The sequence below is a fragment of the Urocitellus parryii genome (assembly GCF_045843805.1).
Source record: "Urocitellus parryii isolate mUroPar1 chromosome 13 unlocalized genomic scaffold, mUroPar1.hap1 SUPER_13_unloc_10, whole genome shotgun sequence".
NCBI lineage: Eukaryota > Metazoa > Chordata > Mammalia > Rodentia > Sciuridae > Urocitellus > Urocitellus parryii.
The window spans coordinates 212,503-235,089 of NW_027551762.1; positions in this window are offsets into that span (position 1 = coordinate 212,503).

Genomic DNA, 22,587 nt, shown 5'->3' on the forward strand with positions numbered 1-22,587 from the left:
CTGTTTCCAGTAAGTCTTTTGACAAGGCGAGTGTTTCTAAGTTTGTGTATCTCACTGTGTCCCTGGTTGTAGACATTAGAAAAGAGAATGCATCAATGGATGTGTCCTGTCTAGTAGAAAGCTTCCCAGTCTTCATCCTGCCCAATTTATGAATGGACTGCGGCTTGCCTTATGGATGGGCAACACCTACTATCTTCCTAAGTTCCTGTTTTCTTCCTGCATTCTGGCCACTCTCCAGAATAGGCTCATGGTTTTGTGTCCAAGATATGTACCACCTCCAAGCTCTGTGACATGGCCATGTATTGGATAGCTGAAAGGAATGGTGAGCATGTCAGAAAACTCAGATATCAGTGGGACCAATAAAGTCTCAGTGGAGAAAGCCTGCTTTGGGCCTTTTGCTTACCTATTGTTCTGTTGCCCTGAATGTCAGGAAGGCCTTTGCCTCAGGGCACCCCTTTGTGAAGCCTGAAGAAAACAGTTTTCAAATGGAAATGAATGGGCATCACCTGTGGCTCTTTGCTTCATTGCTTTGCAAAGGGATGTGTCTGAATCAGCCTCTTGGCCCTGTGTGAGGCTGTGGCTTAGATTGTCAGCACCTGATGGATTGAAGAAAGATCCCATGTGTGCATCCAAAGCGAAAATGGCAAAAAAGCAGTCATTTTGGATGAAGTCTCTCGCCTTCCTCTGTAAGGTTCCTGACCTCCATCAAGAGAGCATTGGGATGCTTTGGGTCAAATGAGTTCTTCAAAGCCCTGCAGAGGCTAACCCATAGGTGCTTGGGTTTTCTCCTGACTCCAATTCACACAAAGAATCTATACCCCGAAGTCAGTAGGCCTCAAATTGGAGAAGCAGAGCAGTATTAAAGGCAGGCCTATTTGATCACTCCTGGTGCACAGGAAGGCTGTCCAGGCCACCCTGATATTAGGCAAATGAGGGGCAAGGGAGCTTATTGTGGACACTGTCTTGGGCTGCGCCCCTGATGGAAACCTCCAGCCAGAGGTTATGATGAGTGTGTATATGGAAGAAGATGAGGGCCATGTGGCAGTGTTTTGGTTGGAATTGTGGTCCTTTGTGTGGCGGTTGGAAGAGATGACTGGGTCCACCTTGGCGTGAACTCTGGTGTGATTCCCCTTGGAGACTGAGTTCTGGAACTGACCTCAGAGAAGTATTGCCATGAACTGTGTTGAGATTTTAGTAGGCCATGCATGAGAGTCGCCCTTGAAAACTGAGATCTAGGCCCAGGTTGGCTTTCCACAGAGCACTGGGAATCTCAGCCAGGATATCACATGATTTTATTCTTACAGACCTGGCAGCCATCATTGAGAGTCAAAACACACATGGACCTCACATGGTAGACCTCAGTGGGCCTGGCTTCATGCGACCTTTTGGCCACTCTTTGGGAAGCCTTGTTTGTGAGATTTCTCCAGAGCTTTCATTGAAATGAGCTTCCTCACCATTCAATGGTTCCTGAATGAATGGAAACCCACAGTGCCTCCAACTTCATCCTTGAAAAATGGCTCGATAAATACCATGAAATTTTTATGTTCCCATGACCAGGTGGCACTGGAGAACCTTTGGATGTCCTGTTGCTGATCAGGAGTGTACCAGACAGTGCCTTGATTGACTGGGTTTCATGAAAATGGTGTACAACAGAGATGCCAGTAAGTTGGGGCCTGCTGAGTAGTGGGCCTAGAGAAGTGTTGTGCAGGAGTGTGATAAAACATCTGTGGTAGGGCCATGTGGATCTGACATTGGCTTCCAAATGGCTTGTGACTGACATGGTGCAGCCGGCAGACACTTATATGTAAAGGCATCTTGTTATATGGAGAGGTTTCAGGGCAATGTTCAGAATCAGGTTGCTAGGGTCAAGGGGGCAAGCTCTGTGGGATAGAAGACTGGTTGGTGCATTCTCCTAGGACCCTGACCCACCACACGTGACAGAACTCCCTCCTGCACTGTGTCCCAGTTGAACTCCTTGTATTTCATGAAGCAAATACCAAACTCCCAGTGCAGCAGCAAGAAACACCAGGAAAAGTAGAGGAGGACCAAATGGCTTCACAGTCCACACGGGGAGACACTTAGCCTCCAGTGGCCACTGTGGACATACAAAGAGAGAATTCAGCACTTCTGCCTCATGTTCATTGGAAAATCAGAAACCATGTCCTCCAGGTCACATAGATGCAGACCCAGCTTTGATGGTCTCACTCCAAAGGAAGCTAAAGCTCCTGACAACAACATAGATTTCAAGTGCCCAACCTCAGAGGCAGTTTCTCACAAAGTCTTTAGGCCAGCAGAGCTCCATGTTTGTGGAGTGTTTACCCTGTCCCTTACTTATGGAAACTCCTCTACCACCTCCAAGGTTGTGAACTCCTGAGCATTTTGCATTCCACATATGTATCCACAGATTTTCTAACTCTTCCCCTCGAGTTGCTTCTTCCTTGGGGCGAAGGTCATGTCAAGGCATTGTTCTGGATGAGAGTGGGAAGATTTTTGTGTAGCACGTATTTGCATACACATTGGATTCATTTCCTATTTTCCATTTGAAATACTGATTCCCTGACACTAACCCATACCCTACTAGACTCTGACTATGAATCCTAATATGATGGAGAAAAAGAACCCAAACAGAATAGAAATACAAGCAGTTCAGAGGAGGCATGGTGTATAGTTGCACTTGCCTTTTGCATTATAAAGGGTAGGTGTTATAAATCTAGTCCAATTGAATAGAAATAGTTCTCCATGTGTTTTTAAAGTTAACAAATATGTGAATTCCTGTCTCCCTTTCTCTGTAGCCTATTCAGCACATGTATTTTTACATGCACATAAAGAATCCTACCTGGTATCCCACGTATATTCTTGTGAGGTGGCTGACTTGGCAGATACAAATTGTGAGAAGAGATCACTCCTCCCAAACGCTGTTGGAACTGAAAATTCAATCTATGGGTGAGCTTCCTACTTGAACAACAGGATACAAAAATCCATGTTCAGTAAAATAAATATTTTTGGATCTGTGGATGATATATATTTCATCATGAATTTCGAATGGCATATATATTTCAAATTTTTAATGTCTGTGTGTGTGTTTTGTGTGTGTGTGAGTATATATAGATATATATATACACACACAGACACAAACTCTCTCCAGATTTTTCAAAATATGAAGTATATGTGTCTTATGATACATTCCCTAAATTCATTCATGTTCATATATGTGGATTTATAATCATCTTTTCACAAGATTATTCTCAGAAATATTTATCCACCTGAAATACATATTTTTTTCCTAGTACTGAAAACTAACTTCAGTGGATGGTGCATAGAAATCCTAATCTTTCTACAGTAACTGACCCAGTTTAACATCAATGCAAGTAGATTCCTATGGGACATGATGTGTATTTTGACGTTCATTTTTATTCAACACTGGTACCTTACTATTTCTTCAGCTGATGCACATCATAGGATGTATATTTCATCCTCAAGTTTAAAAATTTCTAGGCATTTGGTTCACTTTCAATCCCCTCCTGCTTCAGAACACATGTATTCCTCCATGTTTCTTGACTGGTTCCTTCATGAGACATCTTTCCAAACACATGATTTTCCATTTCCATAATCACTTTTGAAGCAAAACTCACACACCCTTCAGGGTAAACCATAACCCTAATATTGCCATTAGGTGTATAACTGGTAGGAATGAATGATTGTGTATCAATATAAGATTTCCTATATACTTTCAGATATCAACTCAATCCATTATTTCAATTGGAAGCAGTTATATGATTTATTCACAGTATGGTCTATTCATGCATTATCTCTATATTCATAGACCCAGGGTACACCTATTTGTACCCCCAAATACTAATTAATACGTCTTCAACATATTGCTCCCAGCAATGGTGGAAGAAATACTCATGTCACCTGATCTACATATACATTTGATCACTGTCATATTCTGGACACAAAATGCAAAGGTCACACTTATGATTGTAGCAAAGCCTAATTGGAAAGTGAGCATGGATTACTAAAAACTTCCTTCTCCAGGTTGCCTAATGCTCTCCAATGTCAATCCTATTGGTGACTACACACTTGTTTCTTCCTAAGATTACATATTCAACCTCAACCCTGTTGAAAATGTCTAATCCTATCACTCACCTTATACTTTGCCTGATTTCCTAATGTCTCTATTGATATCTGCTGTCCTACCTATTTTTCCCCAGTTCATCATTGTGACTGACTCTTCACATGTGCTGACATTTACATTCACTCTCTAACCGACACCCAATTGCTAAAGAACTTTTGGTCCAAATTTTACACTCACTCTTCTTCCTAAACCTACCGACTAGCTTCCTAATCTTACCTACTCTCCCTTTTTGACTGGATGTTCTCTTCTACATTCAATCATCCAAGGTACATGGTCCTATGCCATTGTATATCAATTTATCTGAGACATCTGTGCAGAATGTAATTCAAAGCTACGTATCCCAATCAAGGGCCCAATGCCCTTCTGGCCTTCAAATCTTACTTAGATTTCTGTTTTCATACATATATTTCACCTATGTATGATTATAAATATCGCAGGTTCCCAATACCATTCTACAACCAGCAGAATGATTCCTAACCCAAATCGAACATGTTCTTAACCCTAACCAGACACTGTTCCCTCAATCGAACTTTACAGAAGAGCAGGGACAGAGTTGGTCTTACAATACAGGAATGGAGGGGATCTTCCACCTGCTGAGAACCTCAAAGGTCCATGCAGAAATGAACCCTGGAAAAGATGTAGGCAGCTATGAAGGACCTGAGAGAGCAAAAGTCATCTTCCATGGCCATCCACCTGGTCAGGATGAAGGGATGTGTCTGAATGAGCCTCTCTCTTCTTAATGTAGACAAGATGGACCAAACCAGGCCTGTGTGGAGAAGTGTTCCTTGGTGCCTATGGTTGATATTCCATTCTAACTTGTGAAAGTGTCACAGGAAGCAGGGGCAGCCTCCATCTCCTGGGACCCTTGCAAGCAACTGTTAGGACACAGTGGTTGCCAGGCAGTGACCTCATTCAGTTCCTGAAGGAAGTGACCTCACCTCACTTCCTTGGTGATGGAACTCTCTGAACTTGGGATCCAGGAAGCCAGGCACCCAGAGGCAGTCCCAGTCCCAGTCCCAGTGGGCTCACTTGTTTGGATTTACCAATGACAGAGTCAGTCTTCCTTGGTCCCTACTGATTTGAGGATGGCCAAATGCCAGGAAAGCACTGAAGAGGGCCTGGCCTGAGAAAGCAGGTAGTGGCTCACCGCTGGCTCCTGACAACTTCACAGAGTTGGCCAAGGAGGCCAGATCTGAGACAGGACAGGCCATTTCGGGGCAACATAGTATGGCCCAGCAGTCAGATGACACTCCGGGTAGTCACAGACCTACTTGGGGGAAGGAGGTGCCTTTGTGGGTGTGGGGGTGAGTTTGTGGATTTGTCTCATGTTCTGAGAATAGGTAGGAAAGGCGGTTTTGTTTGTTTGGAGTGGACTGTTTCCAGTAAGTCTTTTGACAAGGCGAGTGTTTCTAAGTTTGTGTATCTCACTGTGTCCCTGGTTGTAGACATTAGAAAAGAGAATGCATCAATGGATGTGTCCTGTCTAGTAGAAAGCTTCCCAGTCTTCATCCTGCCCAATTTATGAATGGACTGCCACTTGCCTTATGGATGGGCAACATCTACTATCTTCCTAAGTTCCTGTTTTCTTCCTGCATTCTGGCCACTCTCCAGAATAGGCTCATGGTTTTGTGTCCAAGATATGTACCACCTCCAAGCTCTGTGACATGGCCATGTATTGGATAGCTGAATTGAATGGTGAGCATGTCAGAAAACTCAGATATCAGTGGGACCAATAAAGTCTCAGTGGAGAAAGCCTGCTTTGGGCCTTTTGCTTACCTATTGTTCTGTTGCCCTGAATGTCAGGAAGGCCTTTGCCTCAGGGCACCCCTTTGTGAAGCCTGAAGAAAACAGTTTTCAAATGGAAATGAATGGGCATCACCTGTGGCTCTTTGCTTCATTGCTTTGCAAAGGGATGTGTCTGAATCAGCCTCTTGGCCCTGTGTGAGGCTGTGGCTTAGATTGTCAGCACCTGATGGATTGAAGAAAGATCCCATGCGTGCATCCAAAGCGAAAATGGCAAAAAAGCAGTCATTTTGGATGAAGTCTCTCGCCTTCCTCTGTAAGGTTCCTGACCTCCATCAAGAGAGCATTGGGATGCTTTGGGTCAAATGAGTTCTTCAAAGCCCTGCAGAGGCTAGCCCATAGGTGCTTGGGTTTTCTCCTGACTCCAATTCACACAAAGAATCTATACCCCGCAGTCAGTAGGCCTCAAATTGGAGAAGCAGAGCAGTATTAAAGGCAGGCCTATTTGATCACTCCTGGTGCACAGGAAGGCTGTCCAGGCCACCCTGATATTAGGCAAATGAGGGGCAAGGGAGCTTATTGTGGACACTGTCATGGGCTGCGCCCCTGATGGAAACCTCCAGCCAGAGGTTATGATGAGTGTGTATATGGAAGAAGATGAGGGCCATGTGGCAGTGTTTTGGTTGGAATTGTGGTCCTTTGTGTGGCGGTTGGAAGAGATGACTGGGTCCACCTTGGCGTGAACTCTGGTGTGATTCCCCTTGGAGACTGAGTTCTGGAACTGACCTCAGAGAAGTATTGCGATGAACTGTGTTGAGATTTTAGTAGGCCACGCATGAGAGTCGCCCTTGAAAACTGAGATCTAGGCCCAGGTTGGCTTTCCACAGAGCACTGGGAATCTCAGCCAGGATATCACATGATTTTATTCTTACAGACCTGGCAGCCATCATTGAGAGTCAAAACACACATGGACCTCACATGGTAGACCTCAGTGGGCCTGGCTTCATGCGACCTTTTGGCCACTCTTTGGGAAGCCTTGTTTGTGAGATTTCTCCAGAGCTTTCATTGAAATGAGCTTCCTCACCATTCAATGGTTCCTGAATGAATGGAAACCCACAGTGCCTCCAACTTCATCCTTGAAAAATGGCTCGATAAATACCATGAAATTTTTAAGTTCCCATGACCAGGTGGCACTGGAGAACCTTTGGATGTCCTGTTGCTGATCAGGAGTGTACCAGACAGTGCCTTGATTGACTGGGTTTCATGAAAATGGTGTAGAACAGAGATGCCAGTAAGTTGGGGCCTGCTGAGTAGTGGGCCTAGAGAAGTGTTGTGCAGGAGTGTGATAAAACATCTGTGGTAGGGCCATGTGGATCTGACATTGGCTTCCAAATGGCTTGTGACTGACATGGTGCAGCCGGCAGACACTTATATGTAAAGGCATCTTGTTATATGGAGAGGTTTCAGGGCAATGTTCAGAATCAGGTTGCTAGGGTCAAGGGGGCAAGCTCTGTGGGATAGAAGACTGGTTGGTGCATTCTCCTAGGACCCTGACCCACCACACGTGACAGAACTCCCTCCTGCACTGTGTCCCAGTTGAACTCCTTGTATTTCATGAAGCAAATACCAAACTCCCAGTGCAGCAGCAAGAAACACCAGGAAAAGTAGAGGAGGACCAAATGGCTTCACAGTCCACACGGGGAGACACTTAGCCTCCAGTGGCCACTGTGGACATACAAAGAGAGAATTCAGCACTTCTGCCTCATGTTCATTGGAAAATCAGAAACCATGTCCTCCAGGTCACATAGATGCAGACCCAGCTTTGATGGTCTCACTCCAAAGGAAGCTAAAGCTCCTGACAACAACATAGATTTCAAGTGCCCAACCTCAGAGGCAGTTTCTCACGAAGTCTTTAGGCCAGCAGAGCTCCATGTTTGTGGAGTGTTTACCCTGTCCCTTACTTATGGAAACTCCTCTACCACCTCCAAGGTTGTGAACTCCTGAGCATTTTGCATTCCACATATGTATCCACAGATTTTCTAACTCTTCCCCTCGAGTTGCTTCTTCCTTGGGGCGAAGGTCATGTCAAGGCATTGTTCTGGATGAGAGTGAGAAGATTTTTGTGTAGCACGTATTTTCATACACATTGGATTCATTTCCTATTTTCCATTTGAAATACTGATTCCCTGACACTAACCCATACCCTACTAGACTCTGACTATGAATCCTAATATGATGGAGAAAAAGAACCCAAACAGAATAGAAATACAAGCAGTTCAGAGGAGGCATGGTGTATAGTTGCACTTGCCTTTTGCATTATAAAGGGTAGGTGTTATAAATCTAGTCCAATTGAATAGAAATAGTTCTCCATGTGTTTTTAAAGTTAACAAATATGTGAATTCCTGTCTCCCTTTCTCTGTAGCCTATTCAGCACATGTATTTTTACATGCACATAAAGAATCCTACCTGGTATCCCACGTATATTCTTGTGAGGTGGCTGACTTGGCAGATACAAATTGTGAGAAGAGATCACTCCTCCCAAACGCTGTTGGAACTGAAAATTCAATCTATGGGTGAGCTTCCTACTTGAACAACAGGATACAAAAATCCATGTTCAGTAAAATAAATATTTTTGGATCTGTGGATGATATATATTTCATCATGAATTTCGAATGGCATATATATTTCGAATTTTTAATGTCTGTGTGTGTGTTTTGTGTGTGTGTGAGTATATATAGATATATATATACACACACAGACACAAACTCTCTCCAGATTTTTCAAAATATGAAATATATGTGTCTTATGATACATTCCCTAAATTCATTCATGTTCATATATGTGGATTTATAATCATCTTTTCACAAGATTATTCTCAGAAATATTTATCCACCTGAAATACATATTTTTTTCCTAGTACTGAAAACTAACTTCAGTGGATGGTGCATAGAAATCCTAATCTTTCTACAGTAACTGACCCAGTTTAACATCAATGCAAGTAGATTCCTATGGGACATGATGTGTATTTTGACGTTCATTTTTATTCAACACTGGTACCTTACTATTTCTTCAGCTGATGCACATCATAGGATGTATATTTCATCCTCAAGTTTAAAAATTTCTAGGCATTTGGTTCACTTTCAATCCCCTCCTGCTTCAGAACACATGTATTCCTCCATGTTTCTTGACTGGTTCCTTCATGAGACATCTTTCCAAACACATGATTTTCCATTTCCATAATCACTTTTGAAGCAAAACTCACACACCCTTCAGGGTAAACCATAACCCTAATATTGCCATTAGGTGTATAACTGGTAGGAATGAATGATTGTGTATCAATATAAGATTTCCTATATACTTTCAGATATCAACTCAATCCATTATTTCAATTGGAAGCAGTTATATGATTTATTCACAGTATGGTCTATTCATGCATTATCTCTATATTCATAGACCCAGGGTACACCTATTTGTACCCCCAAATACTAATTAATACGTCTTCAACATATTGCTCCCAGCAATGGTGGAAGAAATACTCATGTCACCTGATCTACATATACATTTGATCACTGTCATATTCTGGACACAAAATGCAAAGGTCACACTTATGATTGTAGCAAAGCCTAATTGGAAAGTGAGCATGGATTACTAAAAACTTCCTTCTCCAGGTTGCCTAATGCTCTCCAATGTCAATCCTATTGGTGACTACACACTTGTTTCTTCCTAAGATTACATATTCAACCTCAACCCTGTTGAAAATGTCTAATCCTATCACTCACATTATACTTTGCCTGATTTCCTAATGTCTCTATTGATATCTGCTGTCCTACCTATTTTTCCCCAGTTCATCATTGTGACTCACTCTTCACATGTGCTGACATTTACATTCACTCTCTAACCGACACCCAATTGCTAAAGAACTTTTGGTCCAAATTTTACACTCACTCTTCTTCCTAAACCTACCGACTAGCTTCCTAATCTTACCTACTCTCCCTTTTTGACTGGATGTTCTCTTCTACATTCAATCATCCAAGGTACATGGTCCTATGCCATTGTATATCAATTTATCTGAGACATCTGTGCAGAATGTAATTCAAAGCTACGTATCCCAATCAAGGGCCCAATGCCCTTCTGGCCTTCAAATCTTACTTAGATTTCTGTTTTCATACATATATTTCACCTATGTATGATTATAAATATCGCAGGTTCCCAATACCATTCTACAACCAGCAGAATGATTCCTAACCCAAATCGAACATGTTCTTAACCCTAACCAGACACTGTTCCCTCAATCGAACTTTACAGAAGAGCAGGGACAGAGTTGGTCTTACAATACAGGAATGGAGGGGATCTTCCACCTGCTGAGAACCTCAAAGGTCCATGCAGAAATGAACCCTGGAAAAGATGTAGGCAGCTATGAAGGACCTGAGAGAGCAAAAGTCATCTTCCATGGCCATCCACCTGGTCAGGATGAAGGGATGTGTCTGAATGAGCCTCTCTCTTCTTAATGTAGACAAGATGGACCAAACCAGGCCTGTGTGGAGAAGTGTTCCTTGGTGCCTATGGTTGATATTCCATTCTAACTTGTGAAAGTGTCACAGGAAGCAGGGGCAGCCTCCATCTCCTGGGACCCTTGCAAGCAACTGTTAGGACACAGTGGTTGCCAGGCAGTGACCTCATTCAGTTCCTGAAGGAAGTGACCTCACCTCACTTCCTTGGTGATGGAACTCTCTGAACTTGGGATCCAGGAAGCCAGGCACCCAGAGGCAGTCCCAGTCCCAGTCCCAGTGGGCTCACTTGTTTGGATTTACCAAGGACAGAGTCAGTCTTCCTTGGTCCCTACTGATTTGAGGATGGCCAAATGCCAGGAAAGCACTGAAGAGGGCCCGGCCTGAGAAAGCAGGTAGTGGCTCACCGCTGGCTCCTGACAACTTCACAGAGTTGGCCAAGGAGGCCAGATCTGAGACAGGACAGGCCATTTCGGGGCAACATAGTATGGCCCAGCAGTCAGACGACACTCCGGGTAGTCACAGACCTACTTGGGGGAAGGAGGTGCCTTTGTGGGTGTGGGGGTGAGTTTGTGGATTTGTCTCATGTTCTGAGAATAGGTAGGAAAGGCGGTTTGTTTGTTTGGAGTGGACTGTTTCCATAAGTCTTTTGACAAGGCGAGTGTTTCTAAGTTTGTGTATCTCACTGTGTCCCTGGTTGTAGACATTAGAAAAGAGAATGCATCAATGGATGTGTCCTGGCTAGTAGAAAGCTTCCCAGTCTTCATCCTGCCCAATTTATGAATGGACTGCGGCTTGCCTTATGGATGGGCAACACCTACTATCTTCCTAAGTTCCTGTTTTCTTCCTGCATTCTGGCCACTCTCCAGAATAGGCTCATGGTTTTGTGTCCAAGATATGTACCACCTCCAAGCTCTGTGACATGGCCATGTATTGGATAGCTGAAAGGAATGGTGAGCATGTCAGAAAACTCAGATATCAGTGGGACCAATAAAGTCTCAGTGGAGAAAGCCTGCTTTGGGCCTTTTGCTTACCTATTGTTCTGTTGCCCTGAATGTCAGGAAGGCCTTTGCCTCAGGGCACCCCTTTGTGAAGCCTGGAGAAAACAGTTTTCAAATGGAAATGAATGGGCATCACCTGTGGCTCTTTGCTTCATTGCTTTGCAAAGGGATGTGTCTGAATCAGCCTCTTGGCCCTGTGTGAGGCTGTGGCTTAGATTGTCAGCACCTGATGGATTGAAGAAAGATCCCATGTGTGCATCCAAAGCGAAAATGGCAAAAAAGCAGTCATTTTGGATGAAGTCTCTCGCCTTCCTCTGTAAGGTTCCTGACCTCCATCAAGAGAGCATTGGGATGCTTTGGGTCAAATGAGTTCTTCAAAGCCCTGCAGAGGCTAACCCATAGGTGCTTGGGTTTTCTCCTGACTCCAATTCACACAAAGAATCTATACCCCGCAGTCAGTAGGCCTCAAATTGGAGAAGCAGAGCAGTATTAAAGGCAGGCCTATTTGATCACTCCTGGTGCACAGGAAGGCTGTCCAGGCCACCCTGATATTAGGCAAATGAGGGGCAAGGGAGCTTATTGTGGACACTGTCTTGGGCTGCGCCCCTGATGGAAACCTCCAGCCAGAGGTTATGATGAGTGTGTATATGGAAGAAGATGAGGGCCATGTGGCAGTGTTTTGGTTGGAATTGTGGTCCTTTGTGTGGCGGTTGGAAGAGATGACTGGGTCCACCTTGGCGTGAACTCTGGTGTGATTCCCCTTGGAGACTGAGTTCTGGAACTGACCTCAGAGAAGTATTGCCATGAACTGTGTTGAGATTTTAGTAGGCCACGCATGAGAGTCGCCCTTGGAAACTGAGATCTAGGCCCAGGTTGGCTTTCCACAGAGCACTGGGAATCTCAGCCAGGATATCACATGATTTTATTCTTACACACCTGGCAGCCATCATTGAGAGTCAAAACACACATGGACCTCACATGGTAGACCTCAGTGGGCCTGGCTTCATGCGACCTTTTGGCCACTCTTTGGGAAGCCTTGTTTGTGAGATTTCTCCAGAGCTTTCATTGAAATGAGCTTCCTCACCACTTAATTGTTCCTGAATGAATGGAAACCCACAGTGCCTCCAACTTCATCCTTGAAAAATGGCTCGATAAATACCATGAAATTTTTAAGTTCCCATGACCAGGTGGCACTGGAGAACCTTTGGATGTCCTGTTGCTGATCAGGAGTGTACCAGACAGTGCCTTGATTGACTGGGTTTCATGAAAATGGTGTAGAACAGAGATGCCAGTAAGTTGGGGCCTGCTGAGTAGTGGGCCTAGAGAAGTGGTGTGCAGGAGTGTGATAAAACATCTGTGGTAGGGCCATGTGGATCTGACATTGGCTTCCAAATGGCTTGTGACTGACATGGTGCAGCCGGCAGACACTTATATGTAAAGGCATCTTGTTATATGGAGAGGTTTCAGGGCAATGTTCAGAATCAGGTTGCTAGGGTCAAGGGGGCAAGCTCTGTGGGATAGAAGACTGGTTGGTGCATTCTCCTAGGACCCTGACCCACCACACGTGACAGAACTCCCTCCTGCACTGTGTCCCAGTTGAACTCCTTGTATTTCATGAAGCAAATACCAAACTCCCAGTGCAGCAGCAAGAAACACCACGAAAAGTAGAGGAGGACCAAATGGCTTCACAGTCCACACCGGGAGACACTTAGCCTCCAGTGGCCACTGTGGACATACAAAGAGAGAATTCAGCACTTCTGCCTCATGTTCATTGGAAAATCAGAAACCATGTCCTCCAGGTCACATAGATGCAGACCCAGCTTTGATGGTCTCACTCCAAAGGAAGCTAAAGCTCCTGACAACAACATAGTTTTCAAGTGCCCAACCTCAGAGGCAGTTTCTCACGAAGTCTTTAGGCCAGCAGAGCTCCATGTTTGTGGAGTGTTTACCCTGTCCCTTACTTATGGAAACTCCTCTACCACCTCCAAGGTTGTGAACTCCTGAGCATTTTGCATTCCACATATGTATCCACAGATTTTCTAACTCTTCCCCTCGAGTTGCTTCTTCCTTGGGGCGAAGGTCATGTCAAGGCATTGTTCTGGATGAGAGTGGGAAGATTTTTGTGTAGCACGTATTTGCATACACATTGGATTCATTTCCTATTTTCCATTTGAAATACTGATTCCCTGACACTAACCCATACCCTTCTAGACTCTGACTATGAATCCTAATATGATGGAGAAAAAGAACCCAAACAGAATAGAAATACAAGCAGTTCAGAGGAGGCATGGTGTATAGTTGCACTTGCCTTTTGCATTATAAAGGGTAGGTGTTATAAATCTAGTCCAATTGAATAGAAATAGTTCTCCATGTGTTTTTAAAGTTAACAAATATGTGAATTCCTGTCTCCCTTTCTCTATAGCCTATTCAACACATATATTTTTACATGCACATAAAGAATCCTACCTGGTATCCCACGTATATTCTTGTGAGGTGGCTGACTTGGCAGATACAAATTGTGAGAAGAGATCACTCCTCCCAAACGCTGTTGGAACTGAAAATTCAATCTATGGGTGAGCTTCCTACTTGAACAACAGGATACAAAAATCCATGTTCAGTAAAATAAATATTTTTGGATCTGTGGATGATATATATTTCATCATGAATTTCGAATGGCATATATATTTCGAATTTTTAATGTCTGTGTGTGTGTTTTGTGTGTGTGTGTGTATTTATATATCTATATATACTCACACACACACAAACTCTCTCCAGATTTTTCAAAATATGAAATATATGTGTCTTATGATACATTCCCTAAATTCATTCATGTTCATATATGTGGATTTATAATCATCTTTTCACAAGATTATTCTCAGAAATATTTATCCACCTGAAATACATATTTTTTTCCTAGTACTGAAAACTAACTTCAGTGGATGGTGCATAGAAATCCTAATCTTTCTACAGTAACTGACCCAGTTTAACATCAATGCAAGTAGATTCCTATGGGACATGATGTGTATTTTGACGTTCATTTTTATTCAACACTGGTACCTTACTATTTCTTCAGCTGATGCACATCATAGGATGTATATTTCATCCTCAAGTTTAAAAATTTCTAGGCATTTGGTTCACTTTCAATCCCCTCCTGCTTCAGAACACATGTATTCCTCCATGTTTCTTGACTGGTTCCTTCATGAGACATCTTTCCAAACACATGATTTTCCATTTCCATAATCACTTTTGAAGCAAAACTCACACACCCTTCAGGGTAAACCATAACCCTAATATTGCCATTAGGTGTATAACTGGTAGGAATGAATGATTGTGTATCAATATAAGATTTCCTATATACTTTCAGATATCAACTCAATCCATTATTTCAATTGGAAGCAGTTATATGATTTATTCACAGTATGGTCTATTCATGCATTATCTCTATATTCATAGACCCAGGGTACACCTATTTGTACCCCCAAATACTAATTAATACGTCTTCAACATATTGCTCCCAGCAGTGGTGGAAGAAATACTCATGTCACCTGATCTACATATACATTTGATCACTGTCATATTCTGGACACAAAATGCAAAGGTCACACTTATGATTGTAGCAAAGCCTAATTGGAAAGTGAGCATGGATTACTAAAAACTTCCTTCTCCAGGTTGCCTAATGCTCTCCAATGTCAATCCTATTGGTGACTACACACTTGTTTCTTCCTAAGATTACATATTCAACCTCAACCCTGTTGAAAATGTCTAATCCTATCACTCACCTTATACTTTGCCTGATTTCCTAATGTCTCTATTGATATCTGCTGTCCTACCTATTTTTCCCCAGTTCATCATTGTGACTGACTCTTCACATGTGCTGACATTTACATTCACTCTCTAACCGACACCCAATTGCTAAAGAACTTTTGGTCCAAATTTTACACTCACTCTTCTTCCTAAACCTACCGACTAGCTTCCTAATCTTACCTACTCTCCCTTTTGGACTGGATGTTCTCTTCTACATTCAATCATCCAAGGTACATGGTCCTATGCCATTGTATATCAATTTATCTGAGACATCTGTGCAGAATGTAATTCAAAGCTACGTATCCCAATCAAGGGCCCAATGCCCTTCTGGCCTTCAAATCTTACTTAGATTTCTGTTTTCATACATATATTTCACCTATGTATGATTATAAATATCGCAGGTTCCCAATACCATTCTACAACCAGCAGAATGATTCCTAACCCAAATCGAACATGTTCTTAACCCTAACCAGACACTGTTCCCTCAATCGAACTTTACAGAAGAGCAGGGACAGAGTTGGTCTTACAATACAGGAATGGAGGGGATCTTCCACCTGCTGAGAACCTCAAAGGTCCATGCAGAAATGAACCCTGGAAAAGATGTAGGCAGCTATGAAGGACCTGAGAGAGCAAAAGTCATCTTCCATGGCCATCAACCTGGTCAGGATGAAGGGATGTGTCTGAATGAGCCTCTCTCTTCTTAATGTAGACAAGATGGACCAAACCAGGCCTGTGTGGAGAAGTGTTCCTTGGTGCCTATGGTTGATATTCCATTCTAACTTGTGAAAGTGTCACAGGAAGCAGGGGCAGCCTCCATCTCCTGGGACCCTTGCAAGCAACTGTTAGGACACAGTGGTTGCCAGGCAGTGACCTCATTCAGTTCCTGAAGGAAGTGACCTCACCTCACTTCCTTGGTGATGGAACTCTCTGAACTTGGGATCCAGGAAGCCAGGCACCCAGAGGCAGTCCCAGTCCCAGTCCCAGTGGGCTCACTTGTTTGGATTTACCAAGGACAGAGTCAGTCTTCCTTGGTCCCTACTGATTTGAGGATGGCCAAATGCCAGGAAAGCACTGAAGAGGGCCCGGCCTGAGAAAGCAGGTAGTGGCTCACCGCTGGCTCCTGACAACTTCACAGAGTTGGCCAAGGAGGCCAGATCTGAGACAGGACAGGCCATTTCGGGGCAACATAGTATGGCCCAGCAGTCAGACGACACTCCGGGTAGTCACAGACCTACTTGGGGGAAGGAGGTGCCTTTGTGGGTGTGGGGGTGAGTTTGTGGATTTGTCTCATGTTCTGAGAATAGGTAGGAAAGGCGGTTTGTTTGTTTGGAGTGGACTGTTTCCAGTAAGTCTTTTGACAAGGCGAGTGTTTCTAAGTTTGTGTATCTCACTGTGTCCCTGGTTGTAGACATTAGAAAAGAGAATGCATCAATGGATGTGTCCTGTCTAGTAGAAAGCTTCCCAGTCTTCATCCTGCCCAATTTATGAATGGACTGCGGCTTGCCTTATGGATGGGCAACACCTACTATCTTCCTAAGTTCCTGTTTTCTTCCTGCATTCTGGCCACTCTCCAGAATAGGCTCATGGTTTTGTGTCCAAGATATGTACCACCTCCAAGCTCTGTGACATGGCCATGTATTGGATAGCTGAAAGGAATGGTGAGCATGTCAGAAAACTCAGATATCAGTGGGACCAAGAAAGTCTCAGTGGAGAAAGCCTGCTTTGGGCCTTTTGCTTACCTATTGTTCTGTTGCCCTGAATGTCAGGAAGGCCTTTGCCTCAGGGCACCCCTTTGTGAAGCCTGAAGAAAACAGTTTTCAAATGGAAATGAATGGGCATCACCTGTGGCTCTTTGCTTCATTGCTTTGCAAAGGGATGTGTCTGAATCAGCCTCTTGGCCCTGTGTGAGGCTGTGGCTTAGATTGTCAGCACCTGATGGATTGAAGAAAGATCCCATGTGTGCATCCAAAGCGAAAATGGCAAAAAAGCAGTCATTTTGGATGAAGTCTCTCGCCTTCCTCTGTAAGGTTCCTGACCTCCATCAAGAGAGCATTGGGATGCTTTGGGTCAAATGAGTTCTTCAAAGCCCTGCAGAGGCTAACCACATAGGTGCTTGGGTTTTCTCCTGACTCCAATTCACACAAAGAATCTATACCCCGCAGTCAGTAGGCCTCAAATTGGAGAAGCAGAGCAGTATTAAAGGCAGGCCTATTTGATCACTCCTGGTGCACAGGAAGGCTGTCCAGGCCACCCTGATATTAGGCAAATGAGGGGCAAGGGAGCTTATTGTGGACACTGTCTTGGGCTGCGCCCCTGATGGAAACCTCCAGCCAGAGGTTATGATGAGTGTGTATATGGAAGAAGATGAGGGCCATGTGGCAGTGTTTTGGTTGGAATTGTGGTCCTTTGTGTGGCGGTTGGAAGAGATGACTGGGTCCACCTTGGCGTGAACTCTGGTGTGATTCCCCTTGGAGACTGAGTTCTGGAACTGACCTCAGAGAAGTATTGCCATTGAACTGTGTTGAGATTTTAGTAGGCCACGCATGAGAGTCGCCCTTGGAAACTGAGATCTAGGCCCAGGTTGGCTTTCCACAGAGCACTGGGAATCTCAGCCAGGATATCACATGATTTTATTCTTACACACCTGGCAGCCATCATTGAGAGTCAAAACACACATGGACCTCACATGGTAGACCTCAGTGGGCCTGGCTTCATGCGACCTTTTGGCCACTCTTTGGGGAAGCCTTGTTTGTGAGATTTCTCCAGAGCTTTCATTGAAATGAGCTTCCTCACCACTTAATGGTTCCTGAATGAATGGAAACCCACAGTGCCTCCAACTTCATCCTTGAAAAATGGCTCGATAAATACCATGAAATTTTTAAGTTCCCATGACCAGGTGGCACTGGAGAACCTTTGGATGTCCTGTTGCTGATCAGGAGTGTACCAGACAGTGCCTTGATTGACTGGGTTTCATGAAAATGGTGTAGAACAGAGATGCCAGTAAGTTGGGGCCTGCTGAGTAGTGGGCCTAGAGAAGTGGTGTGCAGGAGTGTGATAAAACATCTGTGGTAGGGCCATGTGGATCTGACATTGGCTTCCAAATGGCTTGTGACTGACATGGTGCAGCCGGCAGACACTTATAGGTAAAGGCATCTTGTTATATGGAGAGGTTTCAGGGCAATGTTCAGAATCAGGTTGCTAGGGTCAAGGGGGCAAGCTCTGTGGGATAGAAGACTGGTTGGTGCATTCTCCTAGGACCCTGACCCACCACACGTGACAGAACTCCCTCCTGCACTGTGTCCCAGTTGAACTCCTTGTATTTCATGAAGCAAATACCAAACTCCCAGTGCAGCAGCAAGAAACACCAGGAAAAGTAGAGGAGGACCAAATGGCTTCACAGTCCACACGGGGAGACACTTAGCCTCCAGTGGCACTGTGGACATACAAAGAGAGAATTCAGCACTTCTGCCTCATGTTCATTGGAAAATCGAAACCATGTCCTCCAGGTCACATAGATGCAGACCCAGCTTTGATGGTCTCACTCCAAAGGAAGCTAAAGCTCCTGACAACAACATAGATTTCAAGTGCCCAACCTCAGAGGCAGTTTCTCACGAAGTCTTTAGGCCAGCAGAGCTCCATGTTTGTGGAGTGTTTACCCTGTCCCTTACTTATGGAAACTCCTCTACCACCTCCAAGGTTGTGAACTCCTGAGCATTTTGCATTCCACATATGTATCCACAGATTTTCTAACTCTTCCCCTCGAGTTGCTTCTTCCTTGGGGCGAAGGTCATGTCAAGGCATTGTTCTGGATGAGAGTGGGAAGATTTTTGTGTAGCATGTATTTGCATACACATTGGATTCATTTCCTATTTTCCATTTGAAATACTGATTCCCTGACACTAACCCATACCCTACTAGACTCTGACTATGAATCCTAATATGATGGAGAAAAAGAACCCAAACAGAATAGAAATACAAGCAGTTCAGAGGAGGCATGGTGTATAGTTGCACTTGCCTTTTGCATTATAAAGGGTAGGTGTTATAAATCTAGTCCAATTGAATAGAAATAGTTCTCCATGTGTTTTTAAAGTTAACAAATATGTGAATTCCTGTCTCCCTTTCTCTGTAGCCTATTCAGCACATGTATTTTTACATGCACATAAAGAATCCTACCTGGTATCCCACGTATATTCTTGTGAGGTGGCTGACTTGGCAGATACAAATTGTGAGAAGAGATCACTCCTCCCAAACGCTGTTGGAACTGAAAATTCAATCTATGGGTGAGCTTCCTACTTGAACAACAGGATACAAAAATCCATGTTCAGTAAAATAAATATTTTTGGATCTGTGGATGATATATATTTCATCATGAATTTCGAATGGCATATATATTTCGAATTTTTAATGTCTGTGTGTGTGTTTTGTGTGTGTGTGAGTATATATAGATATATATATACACACACAGACACAAACTCTCTCCAGATTTTTCAAAATATGAAATATATGTGTCTTATGATACATTCCCTAAATTCATTCATGTTCATATATGTGGATTTATAATCATCTTTTCACAAGATTATTCTCAGAAATATTTATCCACCTGAAATACATATTTTTTTCCTAGTACTGAAAACTAACTTCAGTGGATGGTGCATAGAAATCCTAATCTTTCTACAGTAACTGACCCAGTTTAACATCAATGCAAGTAGATTCCTATGGGACATGATGTGTATTTTGACGTTCATTTTTATTCAACACTGGTACCTTACTATTTCTTCAGCTGATGCACATCATAGGATGTATATTTCATCCTCAAGTTTAAAAATTTCTAGGCATTTGGTTCACTTTCAATCCCCTCCTGCTTCAGAACACATGTATTCCTCCATGTTTCTTGACTGGTTCCTTCATGAGACATCTTTCCAAACACATGATTTTCCATTTCCATAATCACTTTTGAAGCAAAACTCACACACCCTTCAGGGTAAACCATAACCCTAATATTGCCATTAGGTGTATAACTGGTAGGAATGAATGATTGTGTATCAATATAAGATTTCCTATATACTTTCAGATATCAACTCAATCCATTATTTCAATTGGAAGCAGTTATATGATTTATTCACAGTATGGTCTATTCATGCATTATCTCTATATTCATAGACCCAGGGTACACCTATTTGTACCCCCAAATACTAATTAATACGTCTTCAACATATTGCTCCCAGCAATGGTGGAAGAAATACTCATGTCACCTGATCTACATATACATTTGATCACTGTCATATTCTGGACACAAAATGCAAAGGTCACACTTATGATTGTAGCAAAGCCTAATTGGAAAGTGAGCATGGATTACTAAAAACTTCCTTCTCCAGGTTGCCTAATGCTCTCCAATGTCAATCCTATTGGTGACTACACACTTGTTTCTTCCTAAGATTACATATTCAACCTCAACCCTGTTGAAAATGTCTAATCCTATCACTCACCTTATACTTTGCCTGATTTCCTAATGTCTCTATTGATATCTGCTGTCCTACCTATTTTTCCCCAGTTCATCATTGTGACTCACTCTTCACATGTGCTGACATTTACATTCACTCTCTAACCGACACCCAATTGCTAAAGAACTTTTGGTCCAAATTTTACACTCACTCTTCTTCCTAAACCTACCGACTAGCTTCCTAATCTTACCTACTCTCCCTTTTTGACTGGATGTTCTCTTCTACATTCAATCATCCAAGGTACATGGTCCTATGCCATTGTATATCAATTTATCTGAGACATCTGTGCAGAATGTAATTCAAAGCTACGTATCCCAATCAAGGGCCCAATGCCCTTCTGGCCTTCAAATCTTACTTAGATTTCTGTTTTCATACATATATTTCACCTATGTATGATTATAAATATCGCAGGTTCCCAATACCATTCTACAACCAGCAGAATGATTCCTAACCCAAATCGAACATGTTCTTAACCCTAACCAGACACTGTTCCCTCAATCTAACTTTACAGAAGAGCAGGGACAGAGTTGGTCTTACAATGCAGGAATGTAGGGGATCTTCCACCTGCTGAGAACCTCAAAGGTCCATGCAGAAATGAACCCTGGAAAAGATGTAGGCAGCTATGAAGGACCTGAGAGAGCAAAAGTCATCTTCCATGGCCATCAACCTGGTCAGGATGAAGGGATGTGTCTGAATGAGCCTCTCTCTTCTTAATGTAGACAAGATGGACCAAACCAGGCCTGTGTGGAGAAGTGTTCCTTGGTGCCTATGGTTGATATTCCATTCTAACTTGTGAAAGTGTCACAGGAAGCAGGGGCAGCCTCCATCTCCTGGGACCCTTGCAAGCAACTGTTAGGACACAGTGGTTGCCAGGCAGTGACCTCATTCAGTTCCTGAAGGAAGTGACCTCACCTCACTTCCTTGGTGATGGAACTCTCTGAACTTGGGATCCAGGAAGCCAGGCACCCAGAGGCAGTCCCAGTCCCAGTCCCAGTGGGCTCACTTGTTTGGATTTACCAAGGACAGAGTCAGTCTTCCTTGGTCCCTACTGATTTGAGGATGGCCAAATGCCAGGAAAGCACTGAAGAGGGCCCGGCCTGAGAAAGCAGGTAGTGGCTCACCGCTGGCTCCTGACAACTTCACAGAGTTGGCCAAGGAGGCCAGATCTGAGACAGGACAGGCCATTTCAGAGCAACATAGTATGGCCCAGCAGTCAGACGACACTCCGGGTAGTCACAGACCTACTTGGGGGAAGGAGGTGCCTTTGTGGGTGTGGGGGTGAGTTTGTGGATTTGTCTCATGTTCTGAGAATAGGTAGGAAAGGCAGTTTGTTTGTTTGGAGTGGACTGTTTCCAGTAAGTCTTTTGACAAGGCGAGTGTTTCTAAGTTTGTGTATCTCACTGTGTCCCTGGTTGTAGACATTAGAAAAGAGAATGCATCAATGGATGTGTCCTGTCTAGTAGAAAGCTTCCCAGTCCTCATCCTGCCCAATTTATGAATGGACTGCCGCTTGCCTTATGGATGGGCAACACCTACTATCTTCCTAAGTTCCTGTTTTCTTCCTGCATTCTGGCCACTCTCCAGAATAGGCTCATGGTTTTGTGTCCAAGATATGTACCACCTCCAAGCTCTGTGACATGGCCATGTATTCGATAGCTGAAAGGAATGGTGAGCATGTCAGAAAACTCAGATATCAGTGGGACCAATAAAGTCTCAGTGGAGAAAGCCTGCTTTGGGCCTTTTGCTTACCTATTGTTCTGTTGCCCTGAATGTCAGGAAGGCCTTTGCCTCAGGGCACCCCTTTGTGAAGCCTGAAGAAAACAGTTTTCAAATGGAAATGAATGGGCATCACCTGTGGCTCTTTGCTTCATTGCTTTGCAAAGGGATGTGTC